The sequence below is a fragment of the Mus musculus genome, chromosome 14 (assembly GCF_000001635.26).
Source record: "Mus musculus strain C57BL/6J chromosome 14, GRCm38.p6 C57BL/6J".
Classification (NCBI taxonomy): Eukaryota; Metazoa; Chordata; class Mammalia; order Rodentia; family Muridae; genus Mus; species Mus musculus.
The window spans coordinates 81,644,867-81,661,195 of record NC_000080.6 but is presented as its reverse complement, the minus strand read 5'-3'; positions in this window follow the sequence as shown (position 1 = coordinate 81,661,195).

Sequence of the window (16,329 nt, the reverse complement as noted above, 5' to 3'; positions counted from 1 at the left end):
GCCATATCCAGGGATCCATCCCATAATTAGCCTCGAAGCGATGACACCATTGCATACACTAGCAAGCCTTTGTTGCAAGGACGGTGATATAGCTGTCCCTTGTGAGACTAGACCGGGGTCTACCAAACGCAGAAGTGGATGCTCACAGTCAACTATTGGATGGATCACAGGGCCCCCAATGGTGGAGCTAGAGAAAGTATCCAAGGAGCTAAAGAGATCTGCAACCCTATCAGAGGAACAACATTATGAACTAACCAGTACCCCAGAGCTCTTGACTCTAGCTGTATATGTATCAAAAGATGACCTAGTTGGCCATCACTGGAAAGAGAGGCCCATTGGTCAGGCAAACGTTATATGCCCCAGTACAGGGGAATGCCAGGGCCAAAAAATGGGAATGGGTGGGTAGGGGAGTGGGGGGGGGGACTTTTGGGATAGCATTGTAAATGTAATTGAAGAAAATACGTAATAAAAAAAAGGAAAAAAAAAGAACAACACTTTTTTCCTATAGATGTCAGAATTATGGTCAGTATCCGTCGAGGTTTCTTCCTCCAAAACAGCTATAATGCAATCAGTAATTTTATTTATTGTCTCACTTTGAAAAGCATAATTTCTGATTTGGATTCCCAAGACATTGTTATGAATGCCTCTTGATTGATATATTTCTATGCTTCAGTAGTAAAGAGTTTGTTTTCATGGTCACTTCCTTGGACCTTTGAGTTGTATCAGCAGTCAGATGGACTTGCTGTCTCCCCTGAGAACCTGAGCTTAACAACAGAGGCACACACACTGTAGAAAGGGAGAAATGAATCCTGTGACCTCCACAAGTCTTGGCTGAATGTGAGCACATATGTGCATATATGCACAAATGCAAATTAATAAATTTTAAAACAAATGACAATTAAGCAACCTTGGTATTAATTGCAAAGTGGCTTCACGTTTTATTCATCTTGCACAGTTCTGGGAATTCATAAACATGACTCACTTCCATTATACTATTACTTGAACTACAATTGCCCTCCTACCTGCCTCTTCCCCATCGTTAGTTCTCTATCTTTACCACTTCTTTCCGCAGCCTCCAATCTGCTTTCACATCATACATACTTATGGGTTTGTGCAATTATTTGAAATCTAGCATCCATAAATGATAGAAAATGTGTGCTGTCTTTCTGAGTCTAGTTTATTTCACCTAATATAATCTCCAGTCACATTCATTTTCTAGCAAGCAGCATAATTCCATTCTTTATGGCTGAATAAAGCTCCATTTGTATATATGCCACATTTTGTTTATCAATTCATCTGTTGATGGGCACCTAGGCTGATTCCATTACTTGCCTATTGTTAGTGTTGCAATAAACACGGTTGTACAAATGTATCTTCTAGAGTGAGAATCTGTCAGGTACATACCCAGGAGTAACATTGATGGGCCATATGCTACTTCTTGTCTCAGTTGTCTGGTATAGGTTAATATTGATCTCCAGAGTGGCAGCAGGAGTTTATTTTCCTACAAGCAGTGTGTTAGTGTTCCTTTTCCCTTACAATCTTGCCAGCATTTGTGGCTCCTTGTTGCCTTAATGATTGTTATTTAAACTGGGATAGCTCACTGTTGCTTTAATTTGCATTTCATGAATTGCTAAGGATAGTGAGTATGTACTTAGATGATTATTGGACATTCGTGGCTCATCTGTTTAGAAGGTTCTGCTCATTTCATTGGCTTACTGAGTTAGGTATTAGGAATCTCAGAATTTGGATGCAGGAATTTGTAGCTCTAACCATCCCCCATAACACCATTTCATTATAACCTACAGATTCGATTATGATGTGGCTTCACTTTCCTTGGATTCTATGGATGCTTTATTTTCCAACTGATTCATTTGATCTTTTTATCATTCAATAGCTTGTTCCTTCTTTCTAGGAGTATTCACTTTTATGTTTTCAGATGATCTTAATTGCTAATTTTATTCTACTGTGATTAAGAAAAATATAATAAATTACTTTTCTTGTGTTTGATAAAACTTGCTTTATGCCCTAAATAATGAAGATTATGAATACACACACAGACACACACACACACACATACACACATGTAAACATATATGTATTTTTTAATTTAATTGTATAATTGCAATATTTTCCATTCTGTTTGTCCTCTACACTCTACATATGAAACTCCATATTCTATTTCAAAATCTTGTCATCTTTCTTCATTTTTATTACATGATTACTGGCTCAGTCTGTTTCTTGTATTAATTTGTCTACACAGTATTCTCAAACCTGAGGCTAAGGCAATATTATGGGATCAGAAAGGCTATAAGAACCAGAAGTTCATGAACTTTTTTTTTTCTTGAGAATTTTCTTCCTAGTAACATCAGAAGCTACACCCATAAAATTTCACCAATATGACTGCCTAGACACGAGCTGAATGTGAGTGATATCAACAGACATACATAAGCTGTTGAAGAATAACCTTCTAAGCCTTCACCCTACACTAAGAACTACGGGCAACCGAGGAATTTTGAAAGTGGGAGAAATGTTATTCATTAGTAAAGAAGATACCTAGTGTTATCCAATACCAATTAGACCTGAAAGCACACATAAAACTTGTGATTTTATGGAAGAATGTATGGCAGCCTACAGGCAGACACGATGCTAGCAAAGGAGGTGGGAGTTCTTGATCTGAATGCAGTCAGGAGGAGAATCTAATTCCACCTTGGGTGGATCTGGAGCTTAGGAAATCTCAAAGTCTGCCACCACAGTGATTTATTTCCTGAAACAAGGTCACACCTGCTTCAATAAGGCCACAATTCCTAAAAGTGCAACTCATTTTGGGCCAAGCATTCAAACTTATAAATCTATGAGGTCCAAAATATTAAAAAATAAACACTTCCACATTCATTAAATATTTTACTAATGAGTCATAGGCATGGGCTCAGAGAAGATAAAGTCTATGTTAGAGACAATGTTAAGACTTCTTTGGGATTAGAGTAAGAAATGCCATGTTTCTGTCATGCTGATATATTACTGAATAATTAATCTGTTCTTTTCCAATTGTGACTTAACAAGGATGGAAGTATAGAAAAGAGTTCAGTATACTTAATAATTTCTTTTTAAAATTGATTATTTAACAAAAAATTTTAGTAACATCTGCCAAGTGACAGTTTCAAGGAAACAAACTGAGGGAAGAGAAAATGGAATAAAAATAATATAGACAGTTCACTAATAACAGATAAATAAAGTTTTAATAAAATAAACACGTACCCTAGAAGTGATTTTTTTTATCCTCAAAAGAAAAAAGAAGCAAAAAACAAAAAATAATCAATTGTTTAATGTAGAGTTCAGGTTCAATTCTAAAAGAATTTCAGATATAAAAACCATGGTCAATACAGTTATGCACATCTGCAGAGAAATTCTTTATGGAAAGACAGTGAGATTTTTAGTTGAGCTTTAAGATTCTCAGATAACTATGAACATTTTAGACAACTGAGCAGAAATTATACTCAAGAATCTCATTCGGCATGCAAAAAAATGTGTGACCCAAATTAAGGTTTTTAAGTACTCCATCTCATTACTTTATCTGTAAAATGCTCATAAACTTTTGTAATAACATCAGTTCTTAGCACTATAATTAATTTTTTGCCATTGTTAACTAACAATGAAGTGTCCAACTTTCATCACAATGAAATATGAGTAGAAAGATAATACAAAATAAATTCCAAATTACAACTTTATCAAATTAAAAACTATGCGAGACACTTTCTGGTAATTTATTATTGCTGATGCTTAGATATAGATACAACAATGTCATCAGAATTCAGACATCGGGGATATGAAAAACTGAAATAAAGCTAATCTCCCATGGGAAATTGAAAAATGTGAAGCATCTACACATTCTAAGTGTTGTAAATTAGTTTAAAAACACTCTCAATCAAAGTACAAAATAGTTAAAATATACATATGATTTTTTTGATAAACATTTCTGTGAAAGATTGACAGGCAAAATGTTAGTCTTGATAATGAGAAGACGAAGATCATTTCTTGATAATTATCTTTGGCTTATATATTATCTCTAATGTTTCACATGCTTCATGTATGATACTGAAAGGTAAAATATTTGATATAGTAAAGTATTGCAGTAGAGATATTGCTAACATTTGTAATATAAACATGGGTTACTATCAATGATAGTTGCTGTAATGACCTTCAGGAAACTTTTCCTGTAGTTGTAGTAAGATGATAAAGAGATAGCTATATTTATTATGATATTAGCAAAAGTAGAAAATTCTTTCATAGAATAGCTTGGAATAATTATTAGACATGCATCTAAAATTTCATTTCTTCTGGCCGTGTTCCCAGATGGGTGTGGTTTTTGGTTTTTTTTAGACGTAGAAAGTGGACTCTTAGAAAGATGGGAGGGGCTGGTGAGATGGCTCAGTGGGTAAGAGCACCCGACTGCTCTTCCGAAGGTCAGGAGTTCAAATCCCAGCAACCACATGGTGGCTCACAACCATCCGTAACGAGATCTGACTCCCTCTTCTGGAGTGTCTGAAGACAGCTACAGTGTACTTACATATAAATAAATTAATCTTTAAAAAAAAAAAAAAAAAAAAAAAGAAAGATGGGAGCTCTTTAGTCAAACATTGTTCATCAATCATTACTCATTCCTTCTGGTATCTCCACGTCCTTATAAATAAGCCTTTACTTATGTTTCTGTAAGTAATGCCAATAAACACATTGTTGCATTAAAGTGGACTTGCATGAAATCCTTTCTTGCTTGAGCTGACAATTGAGTACATACAGGGCAAACCTCATGGCTTTCTCACATTTGGCATAGTACATCATTCTTGTGACAGTAATATTATTACTATCAGAGATAATACAACATATACACAACTGAGTCAGAGTCATCAGCCTCCAAGTATTCTTCCCAGATAACAGTTACATCAGGTGGATAAAAGATGCATTTACAGATACAGGTAATGAGATTTTTAGGATATTTTGGGGATTTCTTTTTTCTTTTTTTATTATTATTAGATATTTTATTTATTTACATTTCAAATGCTATCTGCATAGCCCCCTATACCCTCCCCCTGCCCTGCTCCCCAACCCACCCACTCCTGCTTCCTGGCCCTGTCATTCCCCTGTAATGGAGCATATGACCTTCACAATACCAGGGGCCTCTCCTCCCATTGATGGCCGACTAACCCCGGATATCATCTTGAGTGAGGTAGCTCAATCACAAAAGAACACACAGGACATGCACTCACTGACAAGCAGCTATTATCCCAGAAACTTAGAATATCCAAGATACAATTTGCAAAACACATGAAACTCAAGAAGAAGGAAGACCAAAGTGTGGATACTTTGCTCCTTCTTAGAATGAAGAACAAAATGCCCATGGAAGGAGTTAAAGAGACAAAGTTTGGACCTGAGACAGAAGAAAAGACCATCCAGAGACTGCCCCAACCAGGGACCCATCCCATATACATCCATAAAACCCAGACACTATTGCATATGCCAGAAAGATTTTGGGGATTTCTAATGCTTTCTTAATTTTTTTCTGGCATAATTTTAGCTGCTGAGTCAATACATCAAATTTCCTTTGTTTAGGATGCATAATATTGAATGTATTTACTCTATAAAGGCAAAGCACAAGGTAATAAGAGAAAATCTTAATGCTGTGGAGGCTCTAACAACTCTCAATATACACACCAGAGACATGCTGTTTTCACTGCTGTTGGCTGCATGCTAGAACTATATGATGACTCTCTGTTGCTGAATATACAACATGTGGATGTTGTAGGCCTCAAAGCCATTCCTCCCTGGCAATATATTATTAGTTTGATAAAAGCCAATACAAATTTCTGGTGGGGAAGTTTGGCAAAGTTCTTACATCGTTATACATTCTGTGTGTTAAGCTTTTAGCTTATCAAGAAAGACATTCCTATAGGTACAGGAACATAAATTAATTTTCTATTTGTTTTAAGCTGAGAGCTCAACCAATGTTTGGTGTTGCAATCCTTGGGATAAAACATCCAGCATGAAAATTAGGCCCTAGTAGAAAGGCTTCTGCTGTTTTTTGTTTGTTTGTTTGTTGTTGTTTTTTTAACAAAGGTAAAGTACCTATCAAACAGCCATCTAAACATCTGTGTGGTCCTTCCCATCTATTATTGTTGCTATCAGAGGTTCTTAAGGAGGACTTGCTTGTACAGTGGCCTGTATTACTATATAGATTCAAAAACAGTCAAAATGGTGATAAGAAGTATCTGTTGTTATGCGGTAATGCCCTGCATCTCATAAAATAATTATATGCAGGCATAAGTATAAAAGATACAAAAATAGGTGTGATATTGTAATGGAGTTAATTTCATTCGTAAGCTATGATTAATAATTATTCAGAAGAGCCTAGCATGACTGCCCTCTGAGAGGTCCAGCAAACAGCTGACTGAAATAGATGCAGATACTTACACCCAACCAATGGACTGAAGTTAGAGAACCCTGTGGTTGAACTAGGGAAAGGTTGGAAGAAGTTGAGAAGGAGAGTGACACTATAGGAAACCCAGAAATCTCAACTAACCTGTACCCATGAGATCTCTCAACCACCAACCAGGCAGCATACACTACCTGGTCTGAGGCCTCCAACATATATACAGCAGAGAACTGTCTGGTCTATCTTCAGTGAGAGAAGAGGCACCTAACCTTCAAGAGACTTGGGGCTCCAAGAAGTGGGGAGGCCTGGCGGGGTGGGGTGGTGTATGGGGGAAGTGGAGACATCCTCTTGGAGTCAGGGCAGGAGGAATAGGAATAGGAACTGTTGGATGGCAGACCAGGAGGGAGATAATGACTGGACTATGAAAAAAGATTAAAGATAACTTTAAAAATAGCTAGGATAAAGTAGAGATAAAATAGGGGGGGGGAGAAAAAGAAAAAGCTGGGCCAATTAGTGAACCTATAATCACAGACTAGAGTCAAGGGAGTCCCTGAGACTTGCTCATCAGACCCAAGGGAGGATGTATGAATCTCATTCAGAAGGGAAAAGAAAATAGACAGTGGAGGTGGATGGAGAGAAGGAAAGTAGGAAAGAGGGTGAAGAGAGAAAAGGTGATTGTGATCAGGTGTAGAGAAAATGGGGTGGAAGAAAGAGCTGAGAGTAAGGTGAGAAATTTGTGAGCATGGATCTCTAGTGACTGGCTGGAAGCTTAGGACAGGAGAGACTACAGGAAGTCTATAGGAATGCCTAAGTGATATTCCTACCAACTAGAGATAAAGAGACTGAAGGAGCCACCTCTTGTAACTACGCAGGACTTCCAGTGGCAGAAGGGAGGCATCAACCCACCCACAAAACCTTCCACCCCAAATTTATCATGACTACAATATGTACTTGAAGTCCTAGCCAGAGCAATTAGACAACAAAAGGAGATCAAGGGGATACAAATTGGAAAGGAAGAAGTCAAAATATCACTTTTTGCAGAAGATATGATAGTATATATAAGTGACCCTAAAAATTTCACCAGAGAACTCCTAAGCCTGATAAACAGCTTCCGTGAAGGAGCTGGATAAAAAATTAACTCCAATAAGTCAATGGCCTTTCTGAACACAAAGGATAAACAGGCTGAGAAAGAAATTAGGGAAACAACACCCTTCTCAATAGTCACAAATAATATAAAATACCTTGGCGTGATTCTAAGGAAGTAAAAGATCTGTATGATAAGAACTTCAAGTCTCTGAAGAAAGAAATTAAAGATCTCAGAAGATAAAAAGATCTCCCATACTCATGGATTGGCAGGATCAATATAGTAAAAATGGCTATCTTGCCCAAAGCAATCTACAGATTCAATGCAATCCCCATCAAAATTCCAACTCAATTCTTAAACGAATTAGAAAGGGCAATAGGCAGATTCATCTGGAATAACAAAAACCCTAGGATAGCAAAAACTCTTCTCAAGGATAAAAGAACCACTGGTGGAATCACCATGCCTGACCTAAAGCTGTTCTACAGAGCAATTGTGGTAAAAACTGCATGGTACTGGTATAGAGTCAGACAAGTAGCCCAATGGAACAGAATTGAAGACCCAGAGATGAACCCACACACCTATGGTCACTTGATCTTTAACAAGGGAGATAAAACCATCCAGTGGAAAAAAGACAGCATTTTCAACAAATGGTGCTGGCACAACTGACAGTTATCATGTGGAAGAATGTGAATTGATCCATTCCTATCTCCTTGTACTAAGGTCAAATCTAAGTGGATTAAGGAACTCCAAATAAAACCAGAGACACTGAAACTTATAGAGGAGAAATTAGGGAAAAGCCTTGAAGATATGGGTACAGGGGAAAATTTTGTGAATAGAACAGCAATGGGTTGTGCTGTAAGATGGAGAATGGATAAAGGAGATCTCATAAAATTGCAAAGCTTCTGCAAGGCAAAAGACACCTTCAATAAGACAAAAAGACCACCAACAGATTGGGAAAGGATCTTTACCTATCCTAAATCAGATAGGGGACTAATATCCAACATATATAAAGAACTCAAGAAGGTGGACTCCAGAAAATCAAATAACCCCATTAAAAAATGGGGCTCATAGCTGAACAAAGAATACTCACCTGGGGAATAACGAATGGCAGAGAAGCACCTGAAAAAGTGTTCAACATCCTTAATCAACAGGGAAATGCAAATCAAAACAACCCTGAGATTCTACCTCACACCAGTCAGAATGGCTAAGATCAAAAATTCAGGTGACAGCAGATGCTGGCGTGGATGTGGAGAAAGAGGAACACTCCTCTATTGTTGGTGGGATTGCAAGCTTGTACAACCAGTCTGGAAATCAATCTGGCGGTTCTTCAGAAAATCAGACATAGTACTACCTGAGGATCCAGCAATACTTCTCCTGGGCATATATCCAGAAGATGCCCCAAATGGTAAGAAGGACACATGCTCCACTATGTTCATAGCAGCCTTATTTATAATAGCCAGAAGCTGGAAAGAACCCAGATGCCCCTCAACAGAGGAATGGATACAGAAAATGTGGTACATTTACACAATGGAGTACTACTCAGCTATTAAAAAGAATGAATTTATGAAATTACTAGGCAAATGGATGGATCTGGAGGGCATCATCCTGAGTGAGGTAACCCAATCACAAAGGAACTCACAGAATATGTACTCACTGATAAATGGATATTAGCCCAGAAACTTAGGAGACCCAGGATATAAGATACAATTTGCTAAATGCATGAAACTCAAGAACGAAGACCAAAGTGTGGACACCTTGTGCCTTCTTAGAATTGGGAACAAAACACCCATGGAAGGAGTTACACAGACAAAGTTTGTAGCTGTGACAAAAGGATGGACCATCTAGAGACTGCCATATCCGGGGATCCATCCCAAGTCAGCTTCCAAATGCTGACACCATTGCATACACTAACAAGATTTTGCTGAAAAGACCCAGATATAGCTGTCTCTTGTGAGACTATGCTGGGTCCTAGCGAACCCAGAAGTGGATGCTCACAGTCAGCTATTGGATGGATCACAGGGCCCCCAATGGAGGAGCTAGAGAAAGTACCCAAGGAACTAAATGGATCTGCAACCCTATAGGTGGAACAACATTCTGAACTAACCAGTACCCTGGAGCTCTTGACTCTAGGTGCATATGTATCAAAAGATGGCCTAGTTGGCCATCACTGCAAAGAGAGGCCCATTGGACTTGCAAACTTTATATGCCCCAGTACAGGAGAATGCCAGGGCCAAAGAGTGGGAGTGGGTGGGTAGGGGAGTGGGGGGGTGTATGGGGGACTTTTGGGATAGCATTGGAAATGTAACTGAAGAAAATACCTAATAAAAATATTTTTTAAAAAATATGCACAGGAACAGAGATGGGACAGATATTTAGGAAATGGCCAAGCTAATATCCACTTATCAGTGAGTACATATTGTGTGAGTTCCTTTGTGAATGTGTTACCTCACTCAGGATGATGCCCTCCAGGTCCATCCATTTGGCTAGGAATTTCATAAATTCATTCTTTTTAATAGCTGAGTAGTACTCCATTGTGTAGATGTACCACATTTTCTGTATCCATTCCTCTGTTGAGGGGCATCTGGGTTCTTTCCTGGATACCCAAGATATAAGATACAATTTCCTAAACACATGAAACTCAAGAAAAATGAAGACTGAAGTGTGGACACTATGCCCCTCCTTAAAAATGGGAACAAAACACCCTTGGAAGGAGTTACAGAGACAAAGTTTGGAGCTGAGATGAAAGGATGGACCATGTAGAAACTGCCTTATCCAGGGATCCACCCCATAATCAGCATCCAAACGCTGACACCATTGCATACACTAGCAAGATTTTATCGAAAGGACCCAGATGTAGCTGTCTCTTGTGAGACTATGCCGGGGCCTAGCAAACACAGAAGTGGATGCCCACAGTCAGCTAATGGATGGATCACAGGGCTCCCAATGGAGGAGCTAGAGAAAGTACCCAAGGAGCTAAAGGGATCTGCAACCCTATAGGTGGGTCAACATTATGAACTAACCAGTACCCCGGAGCTCTTGACTCTAGCTGCATATGTATCAAAAGATGGCCTAGTCGGCCATCACTGGAAAGAGATGCCCATTGGACACACAAACTTTATATGCCCCAGAACAGGGGAACGCCAGGGCCAAAAAGGGGGAGTGGGCGGGTAGGGGAGTGGGGGTGGGTGGTATGGGGGACTTTTGGTATAGCATTGGAAATGTAAATGAGCTAAATACCTAATAAAAAATGGAAAGAAAAAAACAAAAAAAAAAAAAAAAAGAGATGGATATGGCCAGGATGCACCATATACTTGTATAAATTTTTCAAGAAAAATTAAAAATCAAAGAAAAATTAAAAAAAAAAAAAAGGAAATGGCCAAGCAATGGTTGGAGCAACTTGAGACCATGTGGGAGAGCTAACCCGTGACAGTATTAGTGATACTCTGCTATACTTGTACACAAAAACATAGCATAACTATATCCTGAGGGATTTCATCTAGCAGTGGATAGGAACAGATGCACAGACCTACAGCTGAACATCAGGTAGAGCTCGAGGAGTCTTGTGTGAGATTGGGAGATATAATTGAGTAAGTCAGAGGCATCAAGGACACCACAAGAAGACCAACAGAATCTACTAACGTGGGCCCATAGGGCTCAAAGAGACTGAACCAACAGCCAAAGAGCATACAGGTGCTGGATCTTGGTCAGCTAATACTTTTGTAGCAGATATGCATCTTGGTTTTCATGTGGATCCCCTAAGAATGGAAGAAAAGGCTGTATCATATTCTGTTGTTTTCCATTGGATCATCTTTTCCACGGACTGACTGGTTGGGCTTCAGCAGGAGTTGTGCCTAGCCCTTGTTGGGCCTAGATGTCCCATGGTGGGGTGGTACCCAGATGGGGGCTTTTCCTTCTCTTGAACAGGTAATGAGAGAGAGGGATTTGTAAGGGGGGGACTGGATTCATGATAGAAGGCGAATAAAAAATAAATTATCAGGAAAAAGTATTCACAAGCAGAATTGCTGGGGCAATGTATAGACTACTATGCCAATTGATAATGATTAAATTAATAAAAAGATAATGACAGTGTTATAACAAAAATGTAGCTGTTTATATTGTCTATAGAAATGAGGAAGGGCCACCTTACCCTTACCTGAAATTCTGCTCGCCATTTAGTTCTAATGTCCACCTACATGTACTCATTCCAAGCTTCACTTAAGTTGGGAAGGAGGTATGCTAGGTTTTGTCAGAGGAATAAAGGCTAAATGTTGGCACTTCAAAGAGTATTGATTTCACAAGTCTTTGTCTCAGTTCAAGTCCTAAATTTGGTGAATCAGCTCCTTCAAGTTGCTTATGCTACATTAAGAAAACCCTTATGTATACTCCTTTAAGGAACATCAATTCTGGGTTCACCAATGTGGACTTAAGGGGAATCATTCCTCTGATCTTTCGTTGGTAAATCTAAGAGTGGTTGTTCCTTTTTTCTGTTTTTTCCTTAGGAATCTCCAGGTAAAGTCATGTATATTAATATATGTTATCTATTATGGAACAGTTAAGCATTTTTTCATATTAAAAATAATTTAAACAACATTCTTCCTGTTTTTGTCCCTAATCCTACCTGTTTTCTGAAGTCCATACTCCTTATCCAAATTACTAATCTCCAGAAATTTAGATGCAGTCTTTCCCAGCCTTTCTTTTAGTTCATTTTCAACCCAGGAATGTTCATTTTTCTGGGAGCTGGAAGATGTCCAATAAAATGGTCTCTGGAAAATAGACAATCTTTCTTCAAAATCTCCCATGCTCTGATATTTTCCACTGACTTATCCTACTGTTCTTTCATTCATAAAAAGTACCTGAGGACCCAGCTATACCACTACTGAGCATATACCCAAAAGATACTCCAACATATAACAAGGGCATATGCTCCACTTTGTTAATAGCAGCATTATTTATAATAGCCAGAAGCTGGAAAGAACCTAGATGTCCTTCAACAGAGGAATGGATACAGAAAATATGGTACATTTACACAATGGAGTACTACTCAGTTATTAAAAACAAATGCCATCATCAACTTCTTAGGCAAATGAGTGGAACTAGAAAACTTCCTGAGTGAGGTAACTAAATCACAAAATAACACATATGATATGTACTCACTGTTAATTGGATATTAGCCGCAAAGCTTGAAATAAACAAGATACAATTCACAGACCTCTGGAAGGAACCAAAGCATGGGTGCTTTGATCCTTCTCAGAAAGTGGAACAAAATACTCACAAGCGCAAATATGGAGACAAAGTGTGGCACAGAGTCCGAAGGAAAGGCCATCCAAAGACTGTGTGACCTGGGAATCCATTCCATATACAGTCACAAAACCAAGACACTATTGTGGATGCCAAGCAATTATTCCTGACAGTAGCCTAATATAGCTGTCTCCTGAGAGGCTCTGTGAGAACCTGACAAATACAGAGATGAATGCTCACAGTTAATTATTGGACTGAGCACAGGGTCCCCAATGGTGTCCCCAGTGTAGGAGTTAGAGAAAGATTAAAAGAGCTGAAGGGATTTGCAACCCCATAGGAAGAACAATTATATCAACCAATCAGACCCCCCCCCCCCCCACCAGAGCTCCCAGGGACTAAACTACCAACCAAAGAGTACACATGGAGGGACCCATGGTTCCAGCTGCATATGTAGCAGAGAATGGCCTTGTTGGGTATCAATGGGAGTAGAGGCCCTTGGTCCTGTGAAGGCTTGATGACCCAGTGTAGGGGAATTCAATGGCAGGGAGGTGGGACTGGGTGAGTTGGGGAACACCATCATAGAAATATGGGGAGAGGGACAGGATAGGTGTCCGGGGAGGGGAAGGCATGATCCGGGAAAGGGGATTTGAAATGTAGATAAAGAAAATATCCGATAAAAAAAAAGGCAGGAAAAAAAAAGAAATTTAAATAAATTAATTGATTAATTTTAAAAAAGTAAAATCAGTCTGTCTCACCACATGTCTTTTCTGATAGTTATAGTTCACTTGAAGAATCAAAATTTCTTAGATAAAAGATAGTAATAATATTTTTATATATTCAAACATATAATTATTGATAAATTACCATAAATGCCCATAATTGAATGATCAATTTTGAAGTTTTATCTTCATTAAAAATGTAGTTTTGAATTGAATATCAGCTAAATCATCTTTAAATTTGGTACTCATGAAGGTTTAAAATGGAATCCAGTTTAGTGATATGTATATATTCAAAGAAGACCATATCATTTAGCATGGTATTCTGCCTTTAAGTATGATCATTTGTGACATACTTCAGGTATAATGGAATAATTCTAGAAAATTATTTGTCATTAACTATCTCAGCTACTGATCATTTTAATGAGAACTGGGATTATCTGACAGAAAATAGCTTCAATTTTATAAGAGTTTAATATATTTACTAATATTCACTTTGTAATACTTCATATATGAAAACTTGAAATGATTATTAATAAATTGTTTACTAAGTGGGCTAAGATGGGTCAAGTTAGTCAAGGCATTTTCACCAAGTCTAAGGATTTGAATTCAATCCTTTGTGCTTTACATGGTTGGAGGATGTAATACAAAGATTTTAAGGTTGGAGGACAATCACAAGTTGTTCTAAGATGTCCACATGTGTACTCTATTACAGATGTGCTATCAACAACAAAATAAACACATAAGTGTAATGAACTTATAAAATTAAAGCATAAAGAATTTTGTGATGACTCATTTCTGCATTTCAATCCTGTAAATTGTTCCTGAAAAAAAATGACACATAACCAAAACTTTGGTTCCATTTTGGTGTTTTATTTTAGCTTATCTAAAATATTATATTTAATTTTGTAGATGCTACAAAATTGTGTTCTAACTTCAAAATTTTATATGACAAATTTTCAAGCTTATTATCCATTTAGTCATAATAACCAATAGCTTCAATTTATTGAAGCATTTATAGGCCTATATTCAGAAAATACATTTATGTTAATTCCCCATACTAGCCCAATTTATATATCAACTATTAGGTTTGTGTTATTGTAGTGTTTTATCACTGAATATGCTTTATATTTTATGTAAAAGAATAGGTTTCTATTGTCTTTTTTTTTTTTTTTTTGGCTTCATTGTCAAAATTCAAGTTTCCACAGAGGTGTGGGTTTATTTCAGTTTTCAATTCGATTCCATTGATCCATCTGCCTGTTCCTGTAGCAATACCATGCAGTTTTCATTACTATTGCTTTGTATTACAGCTTGTGATCAGGTGTGGCGATACCTTCAGAAGTACATTTATTGTTTAAGATTGTTTTAGCTATCCTGGGGTTTGTTTTTTTCCCATATGAAGTTGAGAATTGTTCTTTCAAGGTCTGTAAAGATTGTGTTGGAATTTTGATTGGAACTACCTTGAATCATAGATTGCTTTGGGGAAATTTCTATTTTGACTTTGTAAAATCTACAGATCCATGAGCACTTAATGGGAGAGTTTTCCATCTTCTGATATTGTCTCCTGTTTCTTTGGAGACTTGAAGTTCTCATCATACAGGTCTTCAACTTGTTTGGTTAGTTACACCAAAATGTTTTATACTGTTTGTGTATATAGTAAAGAGTGTTTTCCAAATTTCTTTTTTTATTATTATTTTTAGTTTTTTATTAGATATTTTCTTCATTTATGTTTCAAATGCTATTGCCTTTCCTAGTTTCCTCTCTGAAAGTCCCCTATACGCTCTCCCTGCCCTGCTCCCCAACCCACCCACACCCGATTCCTGGCCCTGTAATATTTTCCGTAGCTAGAACCTCTACACATTTGTGCCAAATGAGCAGCAACCTTGTCTTCGCCTGAGTCCCGTAGCAAGTGGATCACGGACTATCTCAGTCTCTGTACCCTGTCATTGGATCCTCTTTCCCATACCTGAACTCACTGGTTGGGCCTCAGTGGGTGAGGAGGTGCCTAGCCCTGCTGGGACTAGATGTCCCATGGTGGGGTCGTACACAAGGGGTCATCAACTCTCTGTCAAAAAAGGGAAGAGGCAATTGGGGGCGCTGTAAGGGTAGGGTTGCTAAGTGAGGGGTGGACTGTGATTGAGATATAATGTGAATAAAACATATTTGAAATAAAAGAAAATGAAAATACCTACTATTTAAAAGGACAATACGTTTCTAGGAAATGACATTAATCCTATAAACGTATTCATTAAAATGAAAATATTGGGTAATATAAAGAAAGCATAATAAAATTATATTTTGCCTTTGATTTTCTAATTTATGTCAACAAATTATATATCCTGAGATACGTTTCTAAGAATAAGTTAAGATGGTGTGCTTTTTTAAATTTATCACGTTTTTAATGTAAGAAAGAAATACTCTATTGACAGTGAGAGTCAATAATTTCCTCTAAATAAGCATAAGAGTTTCTGAATGGTAAAAAAATCTTCCTTTGCAAATGTCTTGTATGTGTTAAGAATACACATTAATGAAACATACAGAAATGATACAGAGACACTCAAATTATAAGTAGCATTGAGTGTTTCATGGAACAAAAGCATAATGTATGTCAACAATGTGACAGCAGAAATTCAAAGATGCCAGCATAAAAAGACATGTTGAATATTAAAGCACAAGAATGGTAGACAGAGAATACTTACCATCTAACTATGCTCTTAAAATGCCAGCTATGCAGGAAGGATGCAGTTCTTTCCAGCAGTTACACATGAAGTATTTCTGGAATAATTAGGAGTCATGAAGGACGTAAACTTTAGATTTCTCATTAAACAAAATGTATAATTTTGGACTAAAGTTGGAAATAAGAGAAT